The 6,609-nt window shown below is 49.7% G+C and overlaps 1 long non-coding RNA gene and 2 other non-coding genes across 3 annotated transcripts; all 3 read right to left on the bottom strand.

Annotated features, from left to right (window-relative positions):
- Positions 1-512: 512 nt before the first annotated feature.
- Positions 513-642, bottom strand: LOC127225446 (small nucleolar RNA SNORA71). The gene has a single exon (XR_007834782.1). It is a non-coding gene; the product is annotated as a small nucleolar RNA SNORA71 (small nucleolar RNA).
- A 1,649-nt stretch (positions 643-2,291) lies between these two features.
- Positions 2,292-2,423, bottom strand: LOC127225442 (small nucleolar RNA SNORA71). Its single transcript, XR_007834781.1, has one exon. It is a non-coding gene; the product is annotated as a small nucleolar RNA SNORA71 (small nucleolar RNA).
- Positions 2,424-3,122: 699 nt separating this feature from the next.
- Positions 3,123-4,499, bottom strand: LOC127225283 (uncharacterized). Its single transcript, XR_007834776.1, has 3 exons — positions 4,365-4,499; positions 3,899-4,028; positions 3,123-3,283 (listed from the first exon to the last, which is right to left on the bottom strand). It is a non-coding gene; the product is annotated as an uncharacterized LOC127225283 (long non-coding RNA).
- Between the last annotated feature and the right edge of the window lie 2,110 nt (positions 4,500-6,609).

Below are 6,609 nucleotides of genomic sequence, written 5' to 3'. Positions count from 1 at the left end.
CCATTACGAAACACAGTAAAAAGCTGTTCCATGATGTTCTGGCTCTGAGTGGGGAGTCTCCAGTTCCACTTTGAGTGGTGGTCTTGCTGTCCACTCCCTGACCCTCTGATGTCCACGAACACCTATTAAAAAAAAGAGAGAACAATGCTTTAGATTCCCACCTACATAACCACAGAGTCTCTCACAACTAGCCAATTAGAGGCTGAAACCTGGTCAGCTAGACAGACTGAGGGGACCAGAGTTCCTGCTGCCCACATCTGTCCATCTCCCAACACTGCAGTGTGAGCAGGCCAGCCTTCTGCCACACAGGCGCCTGGAGGCCTCTCTTCCATAGCCACGGGAGGCAGGAAAGGCTGTTACACCAAAGGATGTGACCGGGTTCACAGGACCAGAATAAAAGCCCTCAAGGTAGGAAGCAGCTTCTACTATCTCCCACAAGCCTATGACACTGCCCAGTGCTGGCAGAGAGCCTGGTGCAGCAGCCAGGGGACCAAGAGGCTGTGAGAGGGATTTGTTCGAAAGCACCAGGGTTTGGCAAGGACAGCAGACCTTCCAAACACGGGGAACAGGCTTTCAGCATCCTCTCCCTGCAGTATCAATGACCAGGGCACAGGCAGCCCACAATCACTTTCGAATACAGGGGCAGAAAGAAGGGAAGCCACTACAGGCAGCTTAGGAAAGGGCCAAGCTGTGACAAGTGGCCAGGAAACAGTAACCATTATTTATAGCCCCTATCTGAAGTAGCTTCACAAATTCCTCAAGCTTCTCAAATGCAGCACTGCTAGGAATCCCCTAGAGAACTTGCTAAATACCGCTGGCTCCAGGCATGCTCTCTTACATGCTCCAAGTTGACCTTACTAAAGACAACAAGGGAAAGGACAAACATGGGCTGCTTCTGAGGACTCACCAGGTCAGCAAATCAGGATGGGACAGGCTGCTTCCTAACAAGTGCCCCAAAGTCCAGTGAAAGCTGCCTGCACCCCCAAATGTAGTCCCTCCTTAACCCAACAAGCACAACATACCCAAACGAACCGAGGGGCACATAACTTCCCAGGGGCTCTGGAAGCAGCAATAGGGAACAGCCTCTGCTTTTCCTCATGACTGAGGCCTTTGCTGGACAACTGGTACTCTCCTGTGAAGCATCTGGGATTTATGCCTGGCAGGGACACTGTTCCAGCCACTTCTTGAAACTTGACGATTGCTGACATACATGTCAGAGATCAGCTGACAATCCTACAAAGACAAACCACAGTAAGTACCCCACAGCCCACCAAGATGTTCAACAAGAGCCAAGCTGGGAGTGGCTGCTCTTCCTGGGAACTCAAGGCCCCACTCACACTCAACACCACACTGAGACATTCCCAAGCCTTCTGTTCTTTTCCCATCCTCCACAGGTGAAGGCTGTGAGTCTTGGCTATCACCTCAGGACTACAGGTTTATTTCTCCCCCTATAATGAACACACTGTAATTTCTGACATTAAAGAAACTGTCTTTCCCGCTTTCAGCTTTGGTAAGAAGCAGTTTGGACGTGTGTAGTGGTTTGAATGAGAACGACCCCATAGGCTCACATGTTTGAATACCAGGTCCCTAATTGGTAGAGCTGTTAGGGAAGGATTAGGAGGTGTGGCCTTATTAAAGGAGGTGTGTCATGGTGAGGGAGGCTTTGAGGTTCCAAATTACACATCCCAGTCTGCCCTCTGCCTAGTGGTTGTGCTTCAAGTAGCTCTTAGCTATTGCTCCAGCACGGACATGGCTACATACCTGCCTGTCACCATGGTGGTCATGGACTTACCCTCAATAAACTCTTCACGGGTACTAGTAGTCACACACGTGATTTATGTGGATTCACACGCACACATAAAAAATTCATAGAAAACCCCTTCCCAAGTGGCAGTGATAGAAGGTAGGCCACAAGGGGAAGAATTCCTCAAGGAGAGAGAACAGCATAGCTGCTTCCTCCTGAACCTCTCTCGTGTAGGCTGCTCACTCAGTTTACAGGAGACAATGCCTCACGAGGGACCGTCCTTTGTCTTTATTTGTTCCAGTCAGAACCCTGACTCTTGACTGTCAGAACAAAGTGAAGTGTATGCTAGGAGTCAAGCAAGGTAACACTTTCTACAAGGTCTCGGGTGTCCTGAGATGAGAATGGATATGGAGGCTGAGATAGCTTGTTAAGGAACAACCAATGTCTGTGCTCTACACCCTGCCCTTGAACTCGTGGAGGCCAGCCCCAGATTCATATCACTGCCTCACTGGCAGGCAGCAGGGGGCACTCAACAGTCAGGAAGCGGTGTGGGAAAGCACCAGGGTTTGGCAAGGACAGGTGTGGCTCCTCCAAACACGGGGAAAGGCTTTCTGCATTCTCTCCCTGCACTATCAATGACCAGGGCACAGGCAGCCCACGATCACTTTCGAATACAGGGGCACAAAGAGCCATGGACAAGATGAGAAATGGTTAAACTGGAAACAGATGGACAGATAAACACAGCCAGATTTACAAAAGAGAGGGAGGAAGATGATTCTGGGGGCTGGAGAGATGGCTCAGTGGTTAAGAGCACTGGCTGCTCTTCCAGAGAGGTCCTAAGTTCATTTCCCAGTGACCACATGGTGACTCACAAAGGCCTGTAACAACATCTGGCGCCCTCTTCTGGCCCGCAGGCATACACACAGAACACTGCATACATAATAAATCAATCTTAAAAAAAAAAAAAAAAAAAGCGCTCAGAAGACTGGACTGGGAGTGGTGATGACAATTCTAACTAGCAATGGCAACTAGACTTGCAGCTAGGGCTGGATTAACGGCTGCCCTCTATTCACATCTGCAGCAGCCCCAGCACTTACATAACCTGCCCTACCAGTGTAACAAAATTCTCACATCACAGGGACAGGTAGGCCCCAATTTCAGACGAGAAAACCAAGGACCAAAGAAGGTACAGAATCTACAGAGAGCAGTGACTGAGATATGGGTAGTGGATGACCTCCAAATCCTTTGTGCTGACAACGCACCAAAGTAAATCAGGGACAGGGGGACTGGGGACACAGATCTTAAGTGAGATCAGCAAGAAGCATGCATACCTCAAAGCCCCCAAGCGCAAATGTGGATCTGATGAACTCAACCTAACTCACCTCCACACGTGCAGATACAATCTGAGAAACCACATTTATTCTTGTGGACACAGAGCTCCAATGCCAGGGGACAATCCTCACTCAGGAGCACAATGGTCCATCAGTCCAGAAGGATGGAGACAGCTCTTCCCGCCATTGTGCACCCAAGCTGTTATTTCTGCAAACAATAAGCCCAGGTGAGTGTCCTGAACAGCACCCAGTTAACTGGAGAGCAAACAGAATACACAGAAGCTGCCAGCCAGCAAACCATGGGGCAAGGACTCCCTCCCTCCCCTCCTTTGAAATCTGTAACTATGTAACATGTAACATGGACCTGAACTGAACTGTCCTCAGAGTCTCACCATTCACAACGGAATGAAAAAAAGAAGGAAAGCAAAGGACATGCTCTTAGATGCGGTGGAGGAGAAAGTTTATTACAGCTATGTGGGAGGGCATAGTTAGGGTCCAGAGTGGACAAGATCAGACTGAGCTGGGCCACGTGGCTGGTGGAGGGGAAGAGAGGGGAACCAGGTGCAGCAGCCAGGAGGCCCAATGTTCCAAAATCGGTAGGTAACCAAACTGTCTGGTTATACAGGGAAAGATCTTGGGGGAGAAGGGCCTTGGGCTGTAGAGTTCAGGGTAGAGGGAGGGGTATGCCAGCCAGCCATACCTGTAACAGGTACAGAAACTTAACATCAGCCATGTGACCTTTGGTCTTTCTGGCCCCCTCCAGGCTTCTCTCTGAACGCCACACCAGAAGGCCATGCAGAGGCATCGGTGTAGTAGCACTTACCCAAGCATCCTCTCCATCGACAGTGGGCGCCCACCAAGGAGTTGAAGACAGTAGGGGGCTCCAGCTGCTGCAGAGGCATTAATGTGTAGATCCACGGAGCTTCCATCGGTTTCCAGGAGGGCTGCACAGCCTACGGACCCGGCAGGAAAGCACATGGTAAGTACAAGGCAGGGGACGCCGCGCCAGGGGTCCTGGGAGGGTCAACTTAACCCTGGTCCACGGGTTCGCCTTGGAAGGATTCCAAAAACATGGGACACAGGTCGTAAACAACGACCGACTTTGTGCAGGAGACAGACATGACTTTGGTGCTTCAGACACCACAACTCAAAGGTGGATGGCTGGGACATGAAAAGCACGGGGCTCGATGCTCTCCTCCAGACACAGGCCCGGGGTCCACTGACTGCCCGCCGGCCTCAGTTTCCCCAACAAAGAGAACGGTGCTACCCTCGCGCCCCGCTGCACTCACCTTGGCGCCCTACACTGGGCAGAGGAGCATACACTGGGCAGAGGAGCAGCCAGCCAGGAAGCTCGCAAGATGTCTACAGATTTCGGTGGATGGCACTGACCAGACAGCAACCACATACACGCGACAGGAAGCTTCAGTCTTAGCGTTGGGAGCCGGCGGAAGTACAGGTACTAAAGCTGGCTGCAGCCTAGAGCGGCAATTCCGATCGGCAGGAACTCCAGCGCCCCCCGGAGCAGAGGAGGAAAACAGCTGCTCGGACATGTTAAATTAAAAAAAAATTTTTTTTTCTTTCCTTTTTTTTCCTTTTCGGTTTTTTGAGGCAGGGTTTCTCTGTGTAGCTTCGGAACCTGATCTGGAACTCGGCTCTGTAGACCAAGCTGGCTTCGAACTCACACAGAGATCCGCCAGCATCTGCCTCCCCAGTGCTGGGATTAAAGGCATGTGCCACCAATGCCCAGCTCATGTTAATTTTCAATAGTGGCAGGGTTTACAAGGAAATCTTCCTTCATTCCATTCCCTTTTTGTTTAATTGTGCTGTAAGAATAAAGTCTACCTTATTCACTACTGATTCCTTAGCACCTGGATCAGTACCTGCCACGAAGGAACAAACAATGAGTTACAGTCACGTTTTGTTTCTTCAAAACCACGCCATGGAGATGCCAGTAAATGGTTTGAGGCAGGACTGCGAAGGTGAGAAGACGAGCCCAGAGAAATGGACAAAGAATGAATATTTTGCTAAACGTCTTCCTAAAAATCTCAAGGGAGCCAAGCTGTGGTGGCACATGCCTTTAGTCCCAGCACTGGAGAGGCAGAGGCAGGAGGATCTCTGTGAATTTGAGGCCAGCCTGGTCTACAGGGTTAGTTCCAGGACAGGCTCCATAGCTACTGGGAAACCCAGTCTCAAAAAAGCAAGGGGAAAAAAATCTCAAGGTTTTGGCAGATGGGTGTTATGGGTGATAGGAAGAAGAGGGAAACATTGTCTTAGTGATAAAAAAGATGAAACGGAGTCACCGCCTCAGTTTGGCTGGAAGATCCCAGCGCTGAGTCAGACCAATTTTGGACAAGGAGGCGAAGGTGAAATTCTTGTCCGTAGACAGTGGGTCAAGGTCAGAGTGTGCGTGTGTTTGGGCAATGGGTATCACCCATATCACCCACAGGACATCTTAGCTAGTTCACTCTCCATCCTCAGTGTCCACAGGAAGCATTTAAGAGTGATTCTTGTGACCCAGCTTTTCTAGTGAGAGGGTATTAACAGTGTAGAAGGAACAATGGAAGGGAGAGGGATTTACACTTTTTAGGATGTTACAGTAGGGCACAGGCCAGTCAATAGAGATGTCCCTTTCACCTTCTACTTCCCTCCACCAGGCTGTTCCTGGGTGTTGTAAGAGTGTCTGGGTGGACAGAAGTCTCCTAGTGGAGAAGCAGGTTTGGATATGAGAGAAGACCTCCCTTAGAAGACTGCAGCATCCCTCCCTGCTCGCCCCCAGTGTTCTCCCATAGCTGGTTGGAAAGGGAAAGTTCTTACCTATCAATGGTTATAGAAAAACATGCTTAGGCTAAGCATTAAAATAAATGAAAAGAAACTGCTTTCAATTTCTAGTGACTGAAGAGTTATTTTATCTTGTATTTTGTGCATACTAAGAAGGCATGCTACCACTGAGCTACATCCCCAGCCCTTGTAGCCCCAGCTGGACATTCAGCATCCAGAATGTGGGGACTATAGGTCTGTGCCACTGTCCTAGTTAGAGTATTGTTGCTGTGAAACGACACCATGATCAAGGCAACGCTTATAATGGAAAGCATTTCATTAGTACTGGACAGTGCAGAGGTTTAGTCTGTTATCTTCATTGTAGGTGGTGTGCAAGCAGACATGATGTTGGGGAAGGAGTTGAGAGTTCTACATCTTGACCTGAAGACAACAGGAAGTGAACTGAGTGCCACACTGCATAACTCGAGCATTGGAGACCTCAAAACCCACCCCCACAGTGACACATTTCTTCCAACAAGGCCACACCTCCTAATATTGGCACTCCCTTTGGAAGCCATTTTTTTCTTTTTTTTTAATTTTTTTTCTTATTTTACATATCGACCCCAGTTCTCTCTCCCTCCCATCCTCCCATGCCCCTCCCACAGACCTGCCCCATCCCATCCCCCATCCTCTCCTCAGGGAGGGTGAGACCTTCCATGAGGGATCATCAAAGTCTGTCAAATCATTTGGGGTAGGGCCTAGGCCCTCCCCCACATC

Source organism: Phodopus roborovskii, unplaced genomic scaffold (genome assembly GCF_943737965.1).
Source record: "Phodopus roborovskii unplaced genomic scaffold, PHOROB, whole genome shotgun sequence".
Classification (NCBI taxonomy): Eukaryota; Metazoa; Chordata; class Mammalia; order Rodentia; family Cricetidae; genus Phodopus; species Phodopus roborovskii.
This window is presented reverse-complemented; position numbering and strand designations above follow the sequence as displayed.